This window comes from Ambystoma mexicanum, chromosome 2q, assembly GCF_040938575.1.
Source record: "Ambystoma mexicanum isolate Mex_15411 chromosome 2q, UKY_AmexF1_1, whole genome shotgun sequence".
Lineage (NCBI taxonomy): Eukaryota > Metazoa > Chordata > Amphibia > Caudata > Ambystomatidae > Ambystoma > Ambystoma mexicanum.
The window spans coordinates 1,091,015,024-1,091,036,819 of NC_090924.1; the positions used below are offsets into that span (position 1 = coordinate 1,091,015,024).

Genomic DNA, 21,796 nt, shown 5'->3' on the forward strand with positions numbered 1-21,796 from the left:
ACTGTGGCAGGGATGGGATCCCCACCGAGCTGGCTGCATTGGTCGGGGCAGGTCCACAGGGGGCCCTGGTGGCATCTGGGCCGGAAGACGGCAAGGAGAACGACCGGTGGATAGCCTGCACAGAGGAGGAGAGGGCCGTCAGATTGGCCAACACATGCAGGAAACCCCCGAACATGGCCGATCCCAATTGGGCCACGTCGGCACGGTGCACTTCGTGATGACGTGCGTGCTCCTCCCGGGAAGCACGCACGTCATCACGAATCACAGCCGTGCGCATCGCGACCCCAATCAGGACCTTCTCCACGCGGCCAGGGGTTACCACGTCCGCAGGTGGAGGGGAGTCAGGTGACATGGACATCCCCTCTACCTGCGGACGGGCCTGGGACGGGGCATCCCTGCTGGTGCATGGTGGTGCACTCACAGGGTCAGGGACAGTGACATGCACAGGCCCCTCCACGGTGACCTGTGCTGCCTCCTGCCCCTGGCCCTGGACTGCACCACTTGCACCAGCAGGGATGCTCCCACCAGGCCCCATGTGTGCACCAGTGTCGGCCTCCTCCTCCTCTGTGCAAACCACCAACCTGGATGGCTCCTCACCGTCTCCCGCCGTAGCAGGCTCCTGTGGGGGCTCACCCACCCCTTCCGCTGCAGCCGTGGGGGCATCCCCGCCGCCTTGCTCCACAGCGCCGTCTCCGCCCTCTTCTTCACTAGCCGCTGCGTAGAGGGAGACAAAGGACACAAGCATCAGGCTACTGTACAATGGTCCCCTAGACAGGAAGCAATAGCAGATGAGCACCACTGTCAAAGTACATTTCCATCATGTCCCTCCACAACACATGGGTCAGTCCAGGCAAAACACACACAGTAACAGGCATGGTGCATGCCATGGACATTTCCATGCATGTCCAATGAACTCTAGAAACATTCAATGATATGTAACTCACATGCATCATGGCTCATGCATATCACATGCACACACTTCACCTCAGTCACATCCATCTGGCCCCAAACACACCGAACACAGGCGAAACAAGGGTAAGTTGGGTGCGTCACTGAATCTGTGCATTGTCACACACATGTGTCATGCATCCATGGCATGCACAAGTCACAGACACGCAGGTCAGGCACACAGACATGGCTACCATATATGTACCTGGCATCAGCACCCATCCTTCACCCCCATCCATGTCCAGGTACAGAGACTGGCATGCTCTCATGTCCAAAATCTGCATAGGGCTCCCCATGCCGCATTTCAACACATGCAACAACCATGTGGGTCACACATCACTGGTCGCACATGCATTACCATGATGTCCCTGCACACATACATGCATACATGGCCCATGGCACACATACAGGCAAGTATCATAGAACCAGCACACCGCAACATGCCCTGTCTCACACAGTAATGCTTGGACACATACCGCTCAACTCCAGACGGGCCTCCCTCTCAAGGACCTGGGCGTGGAGCGCTGGGCGTACGCGTTCCAGGACCCTCTTCTGGATGGAACTCATGCGGCCCGGCCCCCCTCCACGAGGCGCCGGGCCTTCACAAGGGTCCTGGACCTCAAGTCCTCCCAGCGCTTCTTGATCTTCTGGACGTTGCGGGTTGCCACCCCCTCCGCGTTGATGGCAACCACACAGTCGGCCCAGATCCTCTCCCGTCCTTCCTTGCTGGCGCGGGACGATCCAAAGAGGGCATCATACTGCCCCAGGACATGCTCCACCAGGACACCAACTTCGGTGGCAGTGAAGCTGGTGCCCCTCTGCCCCTCTGGCCTGGGGTTGCCACTGGTGCCAGATGTGGAAGTGCCCGACATGGCAACCCCAGAGGCAGGTGTGGGTGGGCAACTGGGTCCTGGGGCTGGGCTGTGGAGCGATGTAATCCCAGTTGGGAGTCTTCAGTTCCAGCAGGGGTGGACACAGCAACTGGACCCCTGCAGATGGCTGATGTGCAGGCACCAAATGGCAGGGCACGGTGGCAGCAGGCAGGCAGGCAGGCAGGCAGGCAGCAGCAGATAGCACGTGGGAGGCTGCTCGGGGCACTGGGGGGCAGTAACTCGGCCTTCTGGGCAGGAGCGTGGTGTTCCGTGTGTTTTCGGGTGGCCAGCTTGATACGGAGTGATTTGGCACGTGAAAATCCTGCACGTCAGCGTGAAATCCGAGGAAAGGCCCTTAGCGCGTAAGCGCGTCAGCACGCATACGCGATTCTATTGGACCAGAGTCCCTCAGCGCGTAAGCGCGTCTGACGTGACCCGCACGGGTGTTCCCCACTCAGCACGTGATGACGGAACACACGTGGAAATACTGCACGTCAGAGTGTCATCGCGTGATTGGCCTATGTACGTGTATTTCATTGCGTGTAATTGGACAAAAGTGCGCGTACACGCGATTGGCCTATGTACGTGTATTTAATGGGTGCGCGGCCACTTACACACGCAAGTACGTCAGCGAACCTGTATCCCGTGGTGCGTGTGAATTTCCACACGCTATTGGACTGGGAACTGGATTCCAGGGGTGCGCGGGTCACACGCTGTATCCCGTGGTGCGTGTGAATTTCCACACGCTATTGGACTGGGAACTGGATTCCAGGGGTGCGCGGGTCACACGCTCGCCTAGAACATGCGCAAAGCATAAAATTGCGGACTTTAACAATAACAAGCTCAGACGCCAGGATGAACATACCGTTCCTAGCAGCAGTGGCAGTGGGCTACCAAAGGAGGAGGAGGAGGATAGTCAGGGCCAGAATATTCACACCCAGAACCAGCCTTTTCGGGATGCCTGATGACCAGGTGTATGGGAGGTACAGGTTTCCACCACACATCATACTGGACCTGGTGACTGAGTGGGAGGATGACCTCACATCACCCACCCTGTGCTCCCAAGCACTCAGCCCCCTGGAGAAGGTCCTCAATGTACTGCACTTCTTAGCCACTGGATCATTTCAGCGGACAAGTGCCATAGTGGGTGGGGTGTCACAGGCCACCCAGTCACTCTGCCTACACCAGGTCTTGAACATCATGACTGCACGCCCATCAGTCCGCAGGCACATATACCTGCCCAGAACACCTGCAGAAAGGCATGCTGCCGCCCTGGATTTTTACGGAGTGGCACGATTCCCCAAAGTGCTAGGTGCCATCGACTGCACCCATGTGGCTCTACGTCCCCCCAGGGCATTAGAGCACATCTATAGGAACGGCAAGCACTGGCATTCCATCAACGTGCAGGTAGTATGTAATGCCAAGGGAATCATCACCTCAGTATATGCCAACTATCCCGGGTCCACCCACGACAGCTTCATTTACCCAATGTCCACCCTATGCCGGGACATAGATGCTGGGCGGCATGGCGATACATGGCTGCTTGGTGAGTATGTATGCCACTGCACATGCATGCATGTTGGATACTGAGCAAGGTCACAACCCCACCAATGATACCAATCACCACCTCCACAGGGGACAGTGCCTACCCTCTCAGCCCCCACATGATGACGCCAATTCGGAACCCCACCACGCCACCCCAGGTAAGATATAACACAGCCCACATTACAACCAGGGGCATAGTGGAGCGCACATTCGGAGTGCTAAAGTCACGCTTTCGCTCCCTTGACCGTTCTGGCGGGCAGCTGTTATACGCTCCCCCAGTAGTGTGCAGGATCATAGTGGCAGCATGTGTCCTGCACAACGTTGCAACACGCCGGGGCCTGGCCGTGGACATGGTGGTGGCCCCACATCCCCAACCACATGCACAGCCGCTGCGCATGGGAGGGGAAAGGGCACGGGGGAGGCAGCTCGTACACAGCTAGTGGCTAATTACTTCACATAGAAATCACACCCCTGTGGAGTGCACACTGCCCTGGCACATTCCATCTGACAATCAATGATGACTCAACCTGACACTGATCCTGAATGTCTGGAGAATGAACCGGGAATACCATGTCAGCCTGAGATTGTTCACCTGGAAGTGTCACAATGTGTGCATCCCTACCCACACAGACACCACCAATGCAGTTTTGTGAAGTTACACATTGAAGCAGCTAAAATGAATACCCACTTGCAAAATGCAACAAGAGGACAGTGCCATGTCAGCCAACCCAACCCCAGCACCGCCACACGACACACCGTGCCATGTCATGCTAATTGCAGGTAAACAAAGTAATCCCCACAACATGACATCAGTCTCACTATGTACAGTGGCACTATTAGAAACCTGCAACACCTGAAATGCTCACAGCAATGCCGGACCAACAACATACTTGAGCACGTAGTACCATTAACATGACATCACAAATGTTACATATTAGTAGTCTCACCACCTGGAAATGCCTGCACTCCCACCACTACCAACTGTGCAGTGTTGTCGCCATGTAGAGTTGTAGGTGCACTGCTGCCAACATGGTCCCCATCTCCAGACTAGAGGTCCTTGTGTGGACATGAGGAAGGGACCTGCAAATTGGGAGGTAGACACAGAAGAAGAGTTACACATCAATGCAACATGCAGTGTACAACACAACAGCAATATGCACTATGAATGTATACACAGTATTGACTACAGACTGGCCACACAGCTCATGGGAGTCCAACGTCACTGTGTAATTCACTGTCACTTGGGCACACCCTTTGCAAGCCCATGGAAACGGGAAGCAGGAGGGGTGTGTGTGACTCAAACCCAAGCATCTGAACCAAATACATTACAAGCCTGCATGTGCCCAGCCACAATGCAGCGTATGCCCACAGGAACCATGGAAGCCAACAGATCGAAGCCAACAGATCGAAGCCAACAGATCGAAGCCAACAGATCGAAGCCAACAGATTGTCCCAAAAAAATTGGGAATAAAAGAAATCAAAATAAAAATAAAAATAAGAAACAATCAAAAATGGCCATTGATGGGCCCGGGGGGGTTGGGGAGGCCACCCAGGAGGTCCAAGGACAGGATGCACACCAGAACCCACCTGCGTGGATCCTGGGAAGATAAAACACCTCCATGGGCTCATGGCCCACACGGCTACCCTATTGTGGGAGTATCACTGCTGTCGCTATTATCACCCTGTGCAGCTGCATCCGGAGATGGTTGCACTATGGGAGGCAGCCCACGCAAGGCCCTAGTCTGCTCCTCCATGGCTGCAAGCATGCGGGTGTGGTAGGTCTGGTTCTGGAGGATGAGTGTGCGGAGGTCCCCATGCAACAACTCACGGGATGCCCGGACCTCCGCCCTCGTTGCCTGCATCTCAGCTGAGAGCGTACGGGTGAGACGCTCCAGCTGCTGTTCTGTCCTTTGGTGTGTTGAAGCCTCAAGCTCAACAAGAGTCGTCCTGAAGTGAAGGAGCTCCTGCCTCAGGGCTTCCCTGTGGGCCTGGGACTCAATGGAGATGGCCTCCTGCAGAGTCGCCAGTGCCGCCCGCCTGTCCCTGTTGGACCCCAACATGTCCTCCCTGTGTGACTGGCAGATGGAGTCGGTTGCCTGCTCTAGTCGCTCCATCAGCCTTTCTGGGGGGACAATGGAAGTGGCCACCCTATCCATGGCCTGAGCCATCATCTCGGATGATGCAGCCTGTTGGGTAGCCATACCGTAAATGGATTGCTCCCATGCGGTATTGCCGGGTGGCGTACGGCCACCACGTCGGCGGGCACCACACCTGTCTGGGGCAAGGCGAACTGCGCCTTGCTGTGCCGGCACTGCCTGAGGCTGCAGGACTGCATTCCCCCTCTGATCTGCTGGCCCAGGAACAGGATCAGATGTCGCGGAGTGTGACCCTGCATCCGTAACCACCGAAGGCGTAGCTGCCAACACTGACATCCCCATGGAGGGTACTGACCCTGGTGCAGGTGGGTGAGACAGAACAGAATCCCTCCCTGGAACACTCACCTGCGACGGCACGTAGGTCTCATCCGAATCAACACCTGAGTACAGCTCGGGGGAGGTGCAGCCAGAGACACCCCTTAAGAGCACGACCTGCAGCACTTGTGGGTTCTCCCCCACCACCACACCACGTCCCTCACTGGTGGTTGGTCGGCCCTGGGACACCTCCTGGGTCTGCACCATCTCCACAACCCCAGCAGTATCAGGTGCGTCTTCCCCTGCAAAGACATGAAAACAAAGAAATGGAAACAGGCATTAGCACCATGGCACACATTGAGGGCTGAGAAGCAAGAGAACCAGTACTTGATTGACACATGTCCCACATGACTAAAACCCTCCCATGCATGCACCCTCACTGCGTATGAAGTGCAGGCAAATGGCACACACTGATGACACCAAGATGGAAGATGAACAAATTTTCTGCATGCTGCCTGGCAGTGGCATCACACATTGGCCTGTGATTGGCAGGTGAAACACACATGCCATCACACAGATGGCATGTACCATTGCTATTGAGTGAAGATGGAGAGGAGGGCAGCACCTATTCATTCAGTCCAGTTCCCGCATGTAATAGCTTTTCTAATTCTAACAGGTCAGATTTTTCACCTGGAGCTGCCAGTCTGAAATGGTCAAATTGCACAGGGACATGTGTGTACAAATGATATCCAGGTAACAAAGTCACTCCACTTTACCATACCCATGTCAGACATGTGACTAGTGGACAGCGACATGCCTAGTGAAAGTGGTGGAATGCAAACAAACTGACTGAATGAACAGTGAAAAAGAAGCAAATATGTTGTGTCAAGGTGACACTTCAAGGGCAACTGGCGTGCAGTTGTGCTAGATGTCTACTGTTGGCAGAAGGGATACTGCTATGGCCAAATGCAGCTGCGCAGGAAGGATTGCATGAAGCACATGGCTGACCCATACGACTCAGGCGCACACACTCTCACCTGGCACCCGAACAGAAGCCCTCACACACACACCATGCACATGGATGACACACACATGCATGTGCACTCACCGGACAATGCCTCGTAATCAGCCAGATCTCCCACGCCTTGGATCTGTTCCTCCGTGACGTAGGTCCCAGCGACTGACTCATGTGGAGTGAGTTCCATGTCTACTACTGGAGACCCACCTCCAGTCACTAGAGTTGCGGCATGACTTGAGGCCAGCTTACTCTTTGCCCTGCGCTTTAGGTCATTCCAGCGCTTATAGCAATCATTGGCTGTGCGCCTCACGATTCCAAGGGCACTTACGATGTCCGCAACGGTCTGCCAGTGTGCCTGGCGTTGTGCAGGTGTGGTCTTGGATCCTGCAACAATGACCATCTCGTTGTCATGTCCGGACACATACTCGACAAGTGCATTCAGTTCGTCATCCGTGAAGCTGGGCTTCCTGGACGGGCCGGACTGTGTAGCCGTGTCTGGGGCATCAGCCTGTGCCGGACGAGCACTCTTCCTCTTCCGCTTGGAAGGTGGTGGTGATCCTGAGTGTCCTGCGCCGCTCTGGACACTAGGGGCAGGAGCCCTGGTGGACTCTGTATCAGGAGTGTGGGATTGCACACTCAGCATGGGAGTTGGTGCAGGCATTGGCTCTAGTGTGATGGTGTCAGGGGGAATGTCAGCAGCATGGACTAGGACCGACACTGTCCTGGCTGGGTGTGTGAGGGCTGGGGTGGATGGAGCCGCAGCTGCCCCTGCAGCCTCTCCGCCCTGCCTCCTTGGTGCAGCAGATGACCTTGCTGCCCCAGATCCACGTGGCATGATGGCATCAACGTGCACCAGCGCACGTGTCGTAGCCCTGCTGACCTGGAAGTCAGCCATGGAGTCAGCCAGGTCTGGTGCCACAATGGGCTGGTCCAACAAGGGCTGAGCATGGATGGTGTCAGCCACTTCAGCCTCAACGGGAGGGGGGGGGGGAGGGGGGGGATGATGGGTGCCCTTGACTGGTCCTCCACACATGGGGGGACAGGCTCACCCTGCAAGTTACGACCACGTCCCCTACCGGATCCACCACGGCCACCACTTGTGGCTCTTCCACCTTTGCCACCCTTACGGAATCCTCGCCTCCCAGCCATGGCACTGATATTAATGTGCGTATGGGAGTGGCTGTAGACAATTGTCCTGGGCAATTGGGGGTCAAAGGGGTTGGGTACCAGATGGTAATTGTACCCTAGTGCTCTAGCACGGCTGATTGTAACCCCTGGGGAAAGATGACGGGTCACGCAACGCACAGGAGGCCCAAAAAAGGGAGATGACGTGCACGCAACCCCTCCTAGACCACGTGTGCAGAAAGAAAAACCTGCACTACGCTGTGGCACCCAGTAACACAAGAATGAACGTATGCGTGTCACACGCAGCCTAGAATGACCTCTGAAGGGGTAGGCTACACACGGGGCAAGCACAGAAGTTGGATACGTGCGTGACTCACCGTCTGCCAGGTAAAAGAGCGTGAAAAATGAGCGCGTTTGGCTGGCTAAACCCCCGCCAAAAGAAGATGTGTACGCCGTCTGAGAAGACAGGACAACAGTAGAAGGGGACACTGTTTGAGGGAACAGGCCCAGGTAAACCAGTAAAAGAGAAAAAAGAGAAAAAGCTGTCAGAGGTAACAGGGAATACGAACTGGAAACGCCGTGAAGTAAATCGCGTGTGAAACGACAAGAAGTACAGAATTCACCCACTCGCTCTCCACGAAAAGCACGTACAAGGAAATGGTGTTCTACATGTACCTTATATACAGGCCCACACGTACAGCGTCACTTACGCGGCGTGTACGTTCACCAATCACACGCTTTGTCACTCCTGCGTGTAGATCCATTTTCACCAATCACACGCTTTGTCACTTCTGCATGTAGATCCATTTTCACCAATCACACGCTTTGTCACTTCTGCGTGTAGATCCATTTTCACCAATCACACGCTTTGTCACTTCTACGTGTAGATCCATTTTCACCAATCACACGCTTTGACACTGGGACGTGTCACGCAACAATTTCCTGCACGTGCAGGTGACTATAGGCGCGCATATGCTGTTGACGGGTTTACGCGCTAAGGGCCTTTGCTGACGTGTGGGATTTCACTCCCTATCAGGCTGTCCACGCGTTCACACACGAGAGACCACGCTCCTGGCCAGGAGGCCAAATTACTGCCCCCCAGAGCCCTGAGCACGCTCCCACCTGCCATCTGCTGCTGCCTGACTGCCTGCTGGCCACGTGCCCCACAGTGCTGGTGGGTGGGGGTGTTGGGAGACATGGGTGGGGGCCTGGTGGAGGGTGCCCCTGCACTGGTGGGGGTGGTGGGAGACATGGGTGGGGGCCTGGTGGAGGGGCGGGGGGGTGGGGGTGGTGGGAGACATGGGTGGGGGCCTGGTGGAGGCTGCCCCTGCACTGCTGGGGGTTGGGGGTGGTGGGAGGCATGGGTGGGGGCCTGGTGGAGGCTGCCCCTGCACTGCTGGGGGTTGGGGGTGGTGGGAGGCATGGGTGGGGGCCTGGTGGAGGCTGCCCCTGGTGGCGGGAGGGTGGGGTGGTGGGAGACATGAGTGGGGGCCTGGTGGAGGGTGCCCCTGGATGGTGGGGGTTGGGGGTGGTGGGAGGCATGGGTGGGGGCCTGGTGGAGGCTGCCCCTGGTGGCGGGGGGGTGGGGGTGGTGGGAGACATGAGTGGGGGCCTGGTGGAGGGTGCCCCTGGATGGTGGGGGCTGGGGGTGGTGGGAGACATGAGTGGGGGCCTGGTGGAGGCTGCCCCTGGTGGCGGGGGGGGTGGGGGTGGTGGGAGACATGGGTGGGGGCCTGGTGGAGAGTGCCCCTGGTGGCGGGGGGTGGGGGTGGTGGGAGACATGGGTGGGGGCCTGGTGGAGGCTGCCCCTGCACTGCTGGGGGTTGGGGGTGGTGGGAGGCATGGGTGGGGGCCTGGTGGAGGCTGCCCCTGCACTGCTGGGGGTTGGGGGTGGTGGGAGGCATGGGTGGGGGCATGATGGAGGCTGCCCCTGGTGGCGGGGGGGTGGGGGTGGTGGGAGACATGGGTGGGGGCGTGGTGGAGGCTGCCCCTGCACTGCTGGGGGTTGGGGGGGTGGGAGGCATGGGTGGGGGCCTGGTGGAGGCTGCCCCTGCACTGCTGGGGGTTGGGGGTGGTGGGAGGCATGGGTGGGGGTCTGGTGGAGGCTGCCCCTGGTGGCGGGAGGGTGGGGGTGGTGGGAGACATGGGTGGGGGCCTGGTGGAGAGTGCCCACACGAGAGACCACGCTCCTGGCCAGGAGGCCAAATTACTGCCCCCCAGAGCCCTGAGCACGCTCCCACCTGCCATCTGCTGCTGCCTGACTGCCTGCTGGCCACGTGCCCCACAGTGCTGGTGGGTGGGGGTGTTGGGAGACATGGGTGGGGGCCTGGTGAAGGGTGCCCCTGCACTGGTGGGGGTGGTGGGAGACATGGGTGGGGGCCTGGTGGAGGGTGCCCCTGGTGGCGGGGGGGTGGGGGTGGTGGGAGACATGGGTGGGGGCCTGGTGGAGGCTGCCCCTGCACTGCTGGGGGTTGGGGGTGGTGGGAGGCATGGGTGGGGGCCTGGTGGAGGCTGCCCCTGCACTGCTGGGGGTTGGGGGTGGTGGGAGGCATGGGTGGGGGCCTGGTGGAGGCTGCCCCTGGTGGCGGGAGGGTGGGGGTGGTGGGAGACATGAGTGGGGGCCTGGTGGAGGGTGCCCCTGGATGGTGGGGGTTGGGGGTGGTGGGAGGCATGGGTGGGGGCCTGGTGGAGGCTGCCCCTGGTGGCGGGGGGGTGGGGGTGGTGGGAGACATGAGTGGGGGCCTGGTGGAGGGTGCCCCTGGATGGTGGGGGCTGGGGGTGGTGGGAGACATGAGTGGGGGCCTGGTGGAGGCTGCCCCTGGTGGCGGGGGGGGGGTGGGGGTGGTGGGAGACATGGGTGGGGGCCTGGTGGAGAGTGCCCCTGGTGGCGGGGGGGGTGGGGGTGGTGGGAGACATGGGTGGGGCCTGGTTGAGGCTGCCCCTGCACTGCTGGGGGTTGGGGGTGGTGGGAGGCATGGGTGGGGGCCTGGTGGAGGCTGCCCCTGCACTGCTGGGGGTTGGGGGTGGTGGGAGGCATGGGTGGGGGCCTGGTGGAGGCTGCCCCTGGTGGCGGGGGGGTGGGGGTGGTGGGAGACATGGGTGGGGGCGTGGTGGAGGCTGCCCCTGCACTGCTGGGGGTTGGGGGTGGTGGGAGGCATGGGTGGGGGCCTGGTGGAGGCTGCCCCTGCACTGCTGGGGGTTGGGGGTGGTGGGAGGCATGGGTGGGGGCCTGGTGGAGGCTGCCCCTGGTGGCGGGAGGGTGGGGGTGGTGGGAGACATGGGTGGGGGCCTGGTGGAGAGTGCCCCTGGTGGCGGGGGGGTGGGGGTGGTGGGAGACATGGGTGGGGGCCTGGTGGAGGCTGCCCCTGCACTGCTGGGGGTTGGGGGTGGTGGGAGGCATGGGTGGGGGCCTGGTGGAGGCTGCCCCTGCACTGCTGGGGGTTGGGGGTGGTGGGAGGCATGGGTGGGGGCCTGGTGGAGGCTGCCCCTGGTGGCGGGGTGGTGGGGGTGGTGGGAGACATGGGTGGGGGCGTGGTGGAGGCTGCCCCTGCACTGCTGGGGGTTGGGGGTGGTGGGAGGCATGGGTGGGGGCCTGGTGGAGGCTGCCCCTGCACTGCTGGGGGTTGGGGGTGGTGGGAGGCATGGGTGGGGGCCTGGTGGAGGCTGCCCCTGATGGCGGGAGGGTGGGGGTGGTGGGAGACATGGGTGGGGGCCTGGTGGAGGCTGCCCCTGGTGGCGGGGGGGTGGGGGTGGTGGGAGACATGGGTGGGGGCCTGGTGGAGGCTGCCCGTGCACTGCTGGGGGTTGGGGGTGGTGGGAGACATGGGTGGGGGCCTGGTGGAGGGTGCCCCTGGTGGCGGGGGGGGTGGGGGTGGTGGGAGAAATGGGTGGGGGCCTGGTGGAGGCTGCCCCTGCACTGCTGGGGGTTGGGGGTGGTGGGAGGCATGGGTGGGGGCCTGGTGGAGGCTGCCCCTGCACTGCTGGGGGTTGGGGGTGGTGGGAGGCATGGGTGGGGGCCTGGTGGAGGCTGCCCCTGGTGGCGGGGGGGTGGGGGTGGTGGGAGACATGGGTGGGGGCCTGGTGGAGGCTGCCCCTGCACTGCTGGGGGTTGGGGGTGGTGGGAGGCATGGGTGGGGGCCTGGTGGAGGCTGCTCCTGCACTGCTGGGGGTTGGGGGTGGTGGGAGGCATGGGTGGGGGCCTGGTGGAGGCTGCCCCTGGTGGCGGGAGGGTGGGGGTGGTGGGAGACATGGGTGGGGGCCTGGTGGAGGCTGCCCCTGGTGGCGGGAGGGTGGGGGTGGTGGGAGACATGAGTGGGGGCCTGGTGGAGGCTGCCCCTGCACTGCTGGGGGGTGGGGGTGCAGGGGGACATGAGCAGGTGTGCAGGGTAGTCCCCTGTTTTGTAGGCTGCCTGCAGGGGCCGTGGAGGGTGTACAGGGAACACCTGTGAGGACCCACCCAGCCTAATCGCGTGTGACTTCCCACGCACCCCTGTAATACACGTACCCAGCCAAATCGCGTGTGATGATTCCCACGCACCCCTGTAATACACGTACCCAGCCAAATCGCGTGTGATAATTCCTGCGCACCCCTGTAATACACGTACCTGGCCAAATCGCATCCCTGTAATACACGTACCCAGCCGAATCGCGTGTAAAACTTCCCGTGTACCCCTGTAATACACGTACACAGCCAAATCGCATGTGATAATTCCCGCGTACCCCTGTGATACACGTGCCCTGGCTAATCGCGTGTGAAACTTCCCGCCTACCCCTGTAATACACGTACCCTGGCCAATCTCGTGTTAAACTTCCCGCGTACCCCTGTAATACACGTACCCTGGCTGATCGCATGTAAAACTTCCCGCATACCCCTGTGATTCACGTACCCTGGCCAATCGCGTGTTAAACTTCCCGCGTACCCCTGTAATACACGTACCCTGGCTAATCGCGTGTTAAACTTCCCGCGTACCCCTGTAATACACGTACCCTGGCTAATCGCATGTTAAACTTCCCGCATACCCCTGTAATACACGTACCCTGGCCAATCGCGTGTTAAACTTCCCGCGTACCCCTGTAATACACGTACCCTGGCTAATTGCGTGTTAAACTTCCCGCGTACCCCTGTAATACACGTACCCTGGCTAATCGCATGTTAAACTTCCCGCATACCCCTGTAATACACGTACCCTGGCCAATCGCGTGTTAAACTTCCCGCGTACCCCTGTAATACACGTACCCTGGCTAATCGCGTGTTAAACTTCCCGCATACCCCTGTAATACACGTACCCTGGCCAATCGCGTGTTAAACTTCCCGCGTACCCCTGTAATACACGTACCCTGGCTAATCGCGTGTTAAACTTCCCGCGTACCCCTGTAATACACGTACCCTGGCTAATCGCATGTTAAACTTCCCGCATACCCCTGTAATACACGTACCCTGGCTAATCGCATGTTAAACTTCCCGCATACCCCTGTAATACACGTACCCTGGCTAATCGCGTGTTATACTTCCCGCGTACCCCTGTAATACACGTACCCTGGCTAATCGCGTGTATAACTTCACGCGTACCCCTGACATGCACGTTACCCGCTTTGCGTTCCTTGTTTGGCAGCCCTGTAAACTGGTCCAGGGTTAGCGCAGCCCTTTGCGGTGATTTAGCGATTTTGATGGCTTTTCCTTGCGCGAGGGCGTTCTTGGGGGCGTTACTGGCGCTGCTGCAGGGTCGCTGCGATACTCTGCGCCACGGCTGGTTTGGGAGCCTAAAATCCATGAATACGCTGTGCGCGGAAATCGGTTTTAGCGCACGTGCCTGGCGCAGTCAATCGCACGCGGACACTCTGCGCCAGCCGCTTGCAACACTTTTCTGCGAAATTCTATGAATTACCCTCTGAGTCTATTGCTACTAATAAACGTCTACCTCAGGACAAAGCACTCAAATGAAAAAGGCAGGAAATAAAAACCAAAATGCCACGTTCAAATAGGTGATGGCTGATGCTGAGAGTTCTCTGCTTGGTTTTGAATGGCTTTATTCTTCAGTGAACCATTTTGTGGTATAACAAACACACACGCTATCAAAAATGAAAAATATACAAAAACAATGTGTTAAAAAAAGGCTCTAAACCAAGCCAACCTCTCGGCTCAACCAAACTGAAGTTCAAAATATATAATGTAGGGGAGAACAATATATACCATAGTCTCAACCCAAATGGTAGAACTCGGCAGAGGATTTCTTCACATGTCGAGCTCAATCCCAAAAACAGACATAAGTAACTTGATCTGTGGAGACAAAAAGGACAGAAGAGAACTGGGATGAATACAGTCTCTAGTTAAAAAAAGAGTGAGATAATTCACTGGCATCCAACCAGCGCAGGGCTAGCAGCCCGAAAGTCAAGTGTTGAAGAAAACATGAACACTGACCTGTCTATAAAATCCAGAGGTGTCTCTATGTATCCCGAGTCGAAGTTCAACAATCCGTGTGAGGAGCCAAGGGCGCCATCGAATTGTGAAGTATAGCATTCCACTCTATGATAGGCAAAGTGGTATAAAAAGAATCAATGTGGAGAACTGTAAGGAGACAAAGTACTGCTGAACCAATATCAATGAGTGAAAGACTAGCAACGGCAGACATTGAGATTGTTCAAGTTGAAAGGATGTTGAAAAAAGCTTCTCGTATAGCCAGGGCAACGCGGCACTAATGGTGCAGTGTGAAAATGTCCAAAGAACACGAACGCAACTAATAACCCGCATCCTGCGAAAGAGTCAAAGGACCCTGGTAAGTGTTCAAATCAGGCCATGGCATAAATATAGCAAAAGTAAATCACAGAACTAGAACACGACATATAGTCTTCCGCGCATTTCCGTGTTGAGAGCCTCAAAGGCTAGATAATGGACCTTGCAGATAGAAAAACGGTTCCGTTCAGGATCATTTAACGAAATAAACAATGGCACCTACCTGATGTGTTTTCAAGCAACCAAAGGCGTAATGTCAGGCGTCTCTGATTCAACCCGGTTGTTGGCAAAGGTCCACTGTCTCGACAGAGCGTGGGTGAATCTAATGAAGACGCATGACGTGCAGATGCAAAAGTACTGCACATGATCTGCGGCCAAAAGGCTGTGGATAGACCAAAGGAAGCTGTCTCCTAGCAACTGAGCCACGCAAAAAGCAAAAGAAGGACAAACGTGCCTAATCCAATGTCCAGTGCCAGGAATCTATACCGTACTGCGGTACTGCGCATGTCCACTGAAAGCGAACAACTTAACTGCCAAATGAGCAGCGGCAGAGCCGCAAGGTCTAACAAAAGGGAGCAGCCCGGGACTACAGTGAAGGGCATGGTACATATAATGTGGAATGTCCTTGGACAACTATGTATGAAAAATGAAGAATCAGAATACCACATGTAAAGGATAGAGAATAACGAAAAAAAAGTAAACAAATATCAATGTAAAGAAAAAGGGAATCTAAGAAAAAAAGAATCTAAGGAAAAGTCTGTTAAAGGAAAAGTATTGAGTAAAAGAATAATATGAGCGTCCTCCGGAGAGGTATAACTTCCAAAAATGAGTAACTCTCCAAGGGACGTAAGTCATGGCCAAAAAGTGTTAGAATAGCCCATTAAACACATGATAGCCATTCTCCTTTTTGGTTGAGGCCAGTGTGGTAACTCTATGTATTATACATACACCACTGCTCTAGTTGGGATAATCTGGTGGCAGTGGAATTGGAGTCCACGCCCTTCTGTGTTCAAGTGCCCACTATTTAAACTCATCACAGCTATGATTTCTTTCAATAAAATTGGACACTGAAGGTGATGTGATGTTGTTTGTCCCAATTTTGGACTTGTGCTGTGTAATTCTAAGTTTTACAGGCCTAGATGTTTGCCTATGTATGACTTACAACATGGACAAGTGATAACGTAAATGACGTTCTTTTAGTTATATGTCGTGTGGTCTTTAAGGGTCCATGATTTCTTGTTGATGGTGACTGAAGTGCATGCCGTGGTAAAATTGCATTGGCAACAATAACCGCACGGAAAATGGCCACTGACCGGTTTTAATCCCCAAAGTCCCGCAACGGTTTTGGAGCATAGTTTGACTTTCGCTCTATCGGCTTTAGAAAGCCAATTTCTAAGATTTTTACCTTTTCTGAAGGCGTGAATGGGGTATTCAAGAGTAGGGTTATTTAATTGCAGCAAAGGCCAATGCTTGCAAATGGCTTTTTTGATGGTGTTATGATGTGTGCTGAAAGTCATTGCCCATGCCAGACGTGAATTGGTTGAGTTCTCTTTGATATTCTTCGCTGGTAACACCTTACAACTACCACATTTTCAGGGTCTAGCCACTCTCCATGAATGGCTTTCCTGATTTTTTTAATGATAAGGATATGTGATGCCCCATAATGTCAAAGCATGTCAGGAAGTCAGTTTCTTCCTCCTGTTTGCCGCCTTTCGCCAGGAACTCAATGTTTTCCCAGATATCCTGCAGGAGGGCAGGTCTGTCTTCTTTTGAAATATAGAAGTCTTTTGCGTCTGTGTCAGCCTCTTACCACTGCAGTGGGTTGGTATGTGGCTATCTCTTTTTCAAAGGCCTCAAATGGCCTGATCAATCAGATCTTTCAGTACAGTCTTTGGTTTGAGCAGGCTTGGTGGAACTTCCCCAAGTCTCTTGGGCCTGCTGTGACTCTCTTCCTAGTGCCTGCTTTGTTCTGTCTTCAAGCATCTGAGAATAAAAAGTCTGGGGGCATTCCCTCCTCCGTTTGCTTGAAGGGGATCTTCAAGTGCCCCCTGCTTGCTCTAGTTTTGCAAGCGCATTTCCCATTATGACAGTTGCAATGAAGAAACTCATTAAGCTTCAAATCAAAGGCAGGATTTGTTGAAAAGTAGTAACACAGAGGCCCTGTGCTCTAATCTAAATTCTGTAATTAGAAATAACAGCATACAAACGATTTAACCTTCTCCTGTCTAGCTTCTTTATTGTGCTAAGTGGTTCCAGGTAGGCGTGCACCTCTCCGGATGATGTCAAAGGCGAATGACTGAGTCTGTCTCTCATTTAGGCCTGCAGGCCCACACCCTGTCAGTACAGGCCTGCAGGCCATGATGCTGTGGTGGGCTCATGCCAGCAAGGTGGCAAGGGTCTGCAAGGACAATGGTATGGCCCGCTCCTGCCCCCCACTTAAGACTGGGTGTCCCCCAGCAACCCTCCGAGGCACTGGGTCTCCAGGGTGCCGGTGTCATATAGCACTCATGGGGGCCGGCTGGAAGCACATAGCAGGCCCCCATAACAATGGCGAGGAAGAACCCCCGCAGGGTTCCCCGTCCCCACTGTCCCATTTTTTTCAAGCAAGAGAGGAGCCAATTTTCGTTTTCTTTTTTTTCGAGGAAGAAAGGAGGAGGAGCGGCATCCATCGCCATTGAGATCGTGAGGGGAGGTCAGGCTGGGAGCCTGCCGGTGGATCCTCCCTGGCCGCGGTTCTCTTAGTGGGGGCATCCCATTGCCGCGCCTCCCCCCTCCCCCACCCTGTATGTCCAGCCCCATTCGCGCCCCCCCTCCACTCCCCTGCAGTGATGTATTCATGGAAATAACAAACCAAACACAATTTTAAAGTTGGAAATCTTAATGCCACAGCAGCTTTATTTGCATAAAGTCAAGGAGTTATCTTACAGGCGATCCGTGTATTCACCACACCACAGGTTCTTCTTCGCAGTGTGGGGCTTCCTAGGTATATCACCCCCCACCCGCTGTCCGCATCTGTTGGACGCTTCCGGTTGAGCCCGGCCCTCGCTACTAGTTTCTCTCTACCCATGGCCATTCGTTGCTTGCATTATATTATTCTCAACCTTTCCCCATTGCTCTTTTGTACCCGTTTCTATCTTACAGACACAACTTTTCCGGTGTACAAATATCACAGTTTCTAGCTATACAGACACAACCATTCCGGTGCCCAAATATCACAGTTACTACCTATACAGACACAACCTTTCCGGTGCCCAAATATCACAGTTACTACCTATACAGACACAACCATTCCGGTGCCCAAATATCACAGTTACTACCTATACAGACACAACCTTTCCGGGGCCCAAATATCACAGTTACTACCTATACAGACATAACTTTTCCGGTGTCCAGATCTCATAGTGCACATTTCTACTCTGCTCTGTGCTCCCGTCCCTTTTTGGGCTAACTCTTACCCTAGCCCTTTTACCATTACTTCTGCCCCAAGTATTCCCATTTCGCTGTACTGTCCCAGATGGGTGCGCTTTGCCTAAGTTTCCGCCTTCCCGGTCCCTCACCCTAGGCCCTCCTCAGTGATCTTACCCAGGGTGTCTCCCCCCCCCCAAGTTCCGTAATCCCTAGTCCTTCCCCTCCCGGCTCGCTCATCCTCTCTCTTCTGGCTCAATTCCCTTGCATCCGCCCCCCCTTTTCCTCGACATACGATTCCCTGCGATCCATGCTCCCCCAATCTCCCGCACCCGCTGATATCGATGTGGTGTTCTCTCTGTTTCCCCAAGTACCCCGTCGTCATTTAGGGGTCGCCAGAGGTCGCAACTGCGACCTCTGAGGTCTCCCTTGCAACCTCTGCGCCCTCTGTCTCAAAAAAATGAAAACAATCTTATTTTTTTTTTTTGCGGAATGCAAGCTCCTGGGTTGTGGCCAGCACCATGTGGCTCTTTATTTCTGCAGTGGCAGGCTTTCTTGTTCAGGCCCCTTTAAAAAAAATAAGAAAAATAAGAACAGGAGTGCCACAAGTCTAACACTTTCAACACTGACCCTAAATAAGAAAGAATAGGAATACCAAATAATGTGTCTTTCTGGAATTCTATACAATAATTGCTAGACTCATTAAAGGTTTATTTCAGGCACACTTCGGGGGGCGAGTCACTGATTTAATCTGTTCTTAAATGCCTCAACTCAGTCTTTCATCCTTCTGAGATCGATAAATGAGTACCAACACAGGTTGGGTGATATTGGGTGTAGATTTTTTCTATATAAAGCACTTAAGTATAAGTGCTATATAATAACACATCAGTATCATTTGGTCATGGACGTCTGCTTGCATTCACAGTGATTTATTAATATGGGCCTATATACACTGATCCTAACGATACATATGGCGATCCATTCTTGTATGAAATGTACATCACATTATAGTGAAATCATAATCATATTTTTCGTAGTGTACACTGCTATGTGATGCCACTTCCTGTTTTGTCAACGGGTGAAAGGTCGTGTTCCATCGCTTTCCGTGATATCACTTTGGGGCGTGTTCAAATGACATAACTTCCTGTGTTGTCATCAGGGGTCAAGGGTTGTGTGATGTCACTTCCGCTACCCCTGGCATTTTGGTGAAATGACGTCCCTGCCGTCTCTTTGCCCCCAGCCTTGCGCTTACCCCCCCCACTTCACCCACTTGGACCTTGCGCCCCCCTGGTTCCCTCTTGTCCCCCCTCGAGCCCAATTTCCGTCCCTCCACTTGCCCCTCAGTATATCCTTCCTTCCGTTATCCCTTTCCCCCACCTGCTTCTTAGGCAACCCTCCTGTGCCACCATACCATCGTCTTGCTCCCCCCAACTTCCCTTGTTGACCTTTGTTTTCACCTTGTTTTCCATTTATTCTCCCCCCCTGCATTTTGGGGTTGGAATGGCTTCCAAGCCCCCTAAAGCCTCCCCTTCTTCCCCAGGGCCTTCCCTGAGTCTGTTACCCCTGGGCGCCGTAGGATCTAAGCTGTTGGCTGAGCAGTCCCCTATGGGCCTGCCAGTGCTTTGCTAAAGGGATCGCAATGTAACTCCGCTGGGCGACCTGAAACACAAAAAGGACAAGTTAGTTTAAAAAAAAACCTGTGACACCTCCAGGACTCTCTGCTGGTTGCCGGCGGCAGAGAGTTCCCCCCTGCCCGGAAAACAGGTAGTTCCTGAAGCCGCCTATTCCGTTGTACCTCGCTCACATTTTTTTTTGGGGGGCAGTGAGAGGGGGGGGGGGACTAAATCCCCCGCCTCCCTCCTACCCCTCCCGACCTGTCAGGTTTTCACACCTCACCACCTCCCCCTTCCTCATTTATTTTCGTGCCGCCTCTCATGTGCACCCTGAATTCGTCAATGCGTGCCTCCACTCTATTGTCATGAGAGCAGTACCTACATGCGACAGATGGGTCCTATCATCCCCAAAATAACCGGGTACTTTCAGGGTGATGAGTGGGTGATGGAGCTATCCCATCCCTCTGCTTTTTAAGAAACCCCCCATCCTTGACTTTGCCTTCCTTCTCGCCATCTCTATCGCCCCATGGCGCACTGCGCCTCTCCATTCTTGCCTGGCGATCATTTCTGACCACACAACCTCGGTGCCCCGAAAGGACCCCCAATCCTCGTGAAGAGCGTCCTCAATATTTCTGTCAATTCCCTTCTACCTTTTGCCACCAGGTCGTTGCCCCCAATCTGGAGCAACAAGATGTTGGGTGATGCTATGCCGCCTGTTCCAATGTACCCCATAGCTGGTTGCTCTGTAGGCCAGCCTTTGAGATCCAACAAATCTGGGTGGTGTGTTGGAGGCCCATGTTGCCATCCCTAAACGCCGTCCTCGCTCTTGCAGCTGCTCTGTACACGAAAGAGTGTTCCACGACCCATACCCGGGTGGCCTCTGTAAAGACAGTAGAGGTTGTTAGACTGTTTCAAGATGAGTGGGGCGCCCTCCCTGCACCCTTGCTCCCTCCCCTCCCCCCGTCCCCATCCTATCTGACATTGTAAGGGAGAATTCTCCTTCTAGGGCTAATTTCCCTCACCTAGTGAGTCCCCAGCAACTTTGCTGGATTTCTGGAGTTTATTTTTTCCACCTGGTAAGAGTGTACATCCTTTTTCCACTCTTACATGTGTTTTGGCCTATGTGTTTTTACTCATTGTGTGATCTTGGGCACTAGAGCACCCCACTCCAGGTGCCCCTGTTCTTGTATGGGTTACACAGCACCTTTAGTGCAGTAACCCAGGGTTGTCTTTGAGACTTCCCTCTGACTCCATTTCGCTGGGGCTGACTACTGTCCCCCAGAGAAAGGTAAAGTTGCCATTTACTTTACATAATCATTTTTACTACAGACCCAGTACACTCCATCTTACATGGAGTACTGGAAAGGGCTAATCTGTACCCCTTTTCTGTCTGTACCTCCCTTAGCATTGTTTCGCTCTTTTAACATTTAGACTTGGCTGGTGGCAGTGGTATCTACCCTATCTTCTCTACAGCGATTATACTAGATAAACGTGGTAATACTTTTGACTAATTTTGCAGCCTTAAGCATAAACCCGCTTGACCAAATCGTCTTTTTTTTGGCTCTGGTTGGGTTTATTCGCCATTTCTTTTTGTTAGAGTCCTTCTTGTGTTTTACTTTGTGCGGCAAACTAGGTTCGCCTTCTTTGTTCACCGTCTTTTGGCAGGCTTCTGCAGAGAAGCCCTCCTCTTGGAGCCTGGGTGTCTAGGTAGACTGACTGTGGGGAAGGGGTGTGGTCACCCCCTGCACAGGGTATCCTAGGAAACCCAAGTCGCACTTTGCCATGATTGGCTGAGGTGGTTGTCCCGGCTGGACAACCCCCCTGCTGCGTGATTGACAGCCAGGCTGTGTGAATGGGGGTTTTGCACATAAAAGACAGGTCTCTTGGGCTAGAAGTAAGAGTCGCCTCTGGAACTACCAGGAACCGAAGAGAAGCAGAGAGAACGACGGCTGCTGCAACTACCCCGTCCCAGTGAAGCCCTGCTGCAGTCCTGAGCTATCTACCCTTCAACGACTAAGAGGAGATCCAGTCATGAGTCTTTTTCCCTTGAGCCTGGTGGGAATAACCAGCTCATCTTCTTCAGCCAGAGATCTCTGCTGTGGTCGAAATCACTGCACACTGCAGTAGTG

The 21,796-nt window shown here is 55.0% G+C and overlaps 1 protein-coding gene across 2 annotated transcripts in view; it reads right to left on the bottom strand.

Moving 5' to 3' along the window:
* The window catches only part of LOC138569960 (protein lifeguard 1-like), a 969,207-nt gene extending 954,159 nt beyond the window's left edge, over positions 1-15,048 (bottom strand). For both annotated transcript variants that reach the window (XM_069648440.1, XM_069648439.1), the window contains exon 1: positions 14,873-15,048. The gene's annotated coding sequence lies outside the window, so the exon portion shown is untranslated. The remainder of the gene's footprint in view (positions 1-14,872) is intronic.
* Positions 15,049-21,796: the final 6,748 nt, after the last annotated feature.